Here is a 3,024-nt window from a genome sequence, read left to right as displayed (position 1 = left end):
TCCATCCATCCATCCATCCATCCATCCATCCATCCATCCATCCATCCAAGACAGGGTCTTACTCTGTGCCAGGCACAGATCCCAGAAAATGAGCAAGGCTTGTGTGTAGCATCGAGTCCCAGGTGCATCCTGGCAATGCCATCATCACTGCCCATTTAGGAGACTCCTTCTTTTCTTCCTAATAATGTCCATCATTTCATGAGCACCTATTGTGCGCTGTATGCTTGGGGCTTCACATCTGTGCTCAACAACAACCTTATAAGGAGGCAGGATACCTCCACCATCTGCTAGCTCTGCAACTTGGGGTGAATTATTTAATCTATCAGGGCCTCAGTTTCCTCATCTAGAAAATGAGATAATAATTTTAGCTCCCTCATAGGAGTATTGTGAGAATTAAATGACTTAGACACACAAAGTGTTTATAATAGTACCTGCTGTAAAGTAAATGCTTTGTAAGTATTAACTGTTATTAACTCTGTTTGCCAGTGAGGAAATGGGAGTTCAGAAAGGTTAAGTAGTCAGTCCATGGCCACACAGCCCTTCTCAGGCCTTCTTTTGGGTCTCAGCTCCAGGACCTCCTCTTCCCTGGATCCCTTGTCACTCAGGACTATGCAGATCCCCTCTTCCTGGCCATTGTCACTCTTACTGTTAGCATCCTCCCTGTGTTGTTACTTGGTGTCCTTGAGAGCCTCAATGTCTTGCATAACTGTCTTGTTTTCCCTTTGGTGTACTGTTAGTCTTCCTCAGGATTGGAAGGTTTGGGCCGGGCATGGTGGCTCACACTTATAATCCCAGTACTTTGGGAGGCTAAGGTGGGAGGATCACTTGGGCCCAGGAGTTTAAGACCAGGCTAGGCAACATTGTGAGACTCTGTCTCTACAAAAAAATGAAATCAGTGGGGTGTGGTGGTACATGCCCATAGTCCTAGGAGGCTGAGGCGGGAGGATCGCTTGAGCCTAGGAGTTCAAGGCTGCAGTGAGTTGTGATGGCACCATTGTACTCCAGCCTGGGTGACAGAGCGACAGCCTGCCTCAGAAAAAAAATAAATAAATAAAATAAAATAAAATAAAATAAAAAAAAAGGTTGGAAGGTTTGTAAAGGCAGGCAAGTCCTGGCCTTGTAGAGTATAGCACATTGCTAGGACACATGAGAAGTTCCAAGTTCCTACAAATATTTGTTTGTGGCTAATATGGCACAGTAAAAACACGATGATTTAAATTCACTGTCATCCTCACTGTGATATTATCAGCTGATATGTGTTAAGTGTTCAATTCTTTCAATTATTCTACATGGATTAACTAATTTCATCCTTTTTATACCCCTCTGAGGTAGAGGCATTATTATCTCCATTTAGGGGTATGAAGATGGAGGCAGAGAGATGTTTAGTAATTTGCCCAAGGTTATATGGGCAGTGAGAGATAGAGTTAGGAATTGAACTGTTGGTGATGTGGATTTCTAAAAGGGAGAAATCCACATCAAATCCAAATCCACATCCAAATCTCCTTACTACAGATCTAGGCAAAACAAAATCTAATTATTCCTCAATTTTCATAGTAGAAGCATTCCTGGAAAACTCAGTGTATATTAAACTCATGCAAACAATCACTTTAAGTGGCTGGACATGGTGGCTCATGTCTGTAATCCCAGCACTTTGGGAGGCTGAGTTGGGAGACTTGCTTGAACCTAGGAGTTTGAGACCAGCCTGGGCAACATAGCGAGACCCCATCTCTACAAAAAATTTAAAAATTAGCTGAGTGTGGTGGCATGCATATGTGGTCCCAGCTGCTTGGGAGGCTGTGGCAGAAAGATCTGAGCCCAGGAGTTCGAGGAGCTGTGATCGTACCACTGCAGTCCAACCTGGGTGACAGAGCGAGACTAAGTTCCCCCCCCCAAAAAAATCACTTTAGGTATAAATGTAAACTGGAGTTAGGTTTGCTGACCAGATAATTCTAAGTAGATTTTTTTAATCTGTATATATGCTCGGGGGGACATTTGGAGTCCAGGCAGCCCAGGGGACAGTCTTGAACGTGCAGAATGGTTTCTAATAGGACATGTCTTTCAGTGGAAGGCATGGGTTTAGTACGCCTGGCGCTCCTCCACTAAGTGTCGGCGTTGTCCATCCAGTCCCTGTGACAACCAAAGGGTCCTTCTTGCATTTCCAGAATCTCCCTTACAGGGTGCTGCCCCTTTTGAGAACTATTATTCTTGATCAGGCTCTCTTCTAACTGCGTCTGAAAGTCCTCTTGTGCTCACTTCCCCAAACCAGCATTTGGGGTCCCCTTGTCCCTCCTCTTCTCCCCCACCTGTTTAGCATCCACTTTTCCAGCTGAATGCGTGGCATCCGTTGGTTTGGGTGGGAGAGCAGGAAGCTGATTCCCAGAGACCCTCCTGAGGACCAGGCGCTATGTTAGATACTTTAAAGTAGGTGCTTTCTAGATGGAGCGAGTGCTTCACTTACACGACAGATTTAATGTGTCAGCTCAAACAGATCAAACCCATCTCATCTCCCATCTTCCGCAAATATCTTATGCACCTTGACAGAGTCCCAGGCCCTAGGTTAAGTACATCACACACAATCTCAGTGAAATCTCACTCCATTCCTAAGAGGCTGAGACAGTCTTTTATTCTACAACTGAAGAAAATAAGGTTCAGGGAAGGGACATACCTTGTCCAGAGTCATATAGCCAGGAAGCAGCAGAGCTGGGCTTTATGCCAGGGCAGTCTGACACTATTGAATTTACTGTTCCAACTATCCCCCATCTCATTTTGTTTTTCTTTCCTTATTTTTAAGAGATAGAGTCTCACTCTATCACCTAGGCTGAAGTGCAATGGCACAATCATAGCTTACTATAACCTCACACTCTGAGAGTCTCGCCCTGTCACCTAGGCTGGAGTGTAGTATCGCAATCATAGCTTACTATAACCTCACACTCCTGGGCTCAAGTGATCCTCTCGCCTCACTCTCCCAAGTAGTTGAGACTACAGGTGGACGCTACCGCACCTAGCAAATTTTTTTTTTTTTTT

The 3,024-nt window shown here is 44.8% G+C and overlaps 1 protein-coding gene across 2 annotated transcripts in view; it reads left to right on the top strand.

Moving 5' to 3' along the window:
* The window catches only part of LOC105517537 (chromosome unknown open reading frame, human C9orf91), a 31,565-nt gene that overhangs the window by 15,064 nt on the left and 13,477 nt on the right, over positions 1 to 3,024 (top strand). The window lies entirely within an intron of this gene.

This window comes from Colobus angolensis, unplaced genomic scaffold, assembly GCF_000951035.1.
Source record: "Colobus angolensis palliatus isolate OR3802 unplaced genomic scaffold, Cang.pa_1.0 Scaffold301, whole genome shotgun sequence".
Lineage (NCBI taxonomy): Eukaryota > Metazoa > Chordata > Mammalia > Primates > Cercopithecidae > Colobus > Colobus angolensis.
Note: the sequence above shows the minus strand (reverse complement) of the source record. Positions and strands in the feature narration are given on the sequence as shown.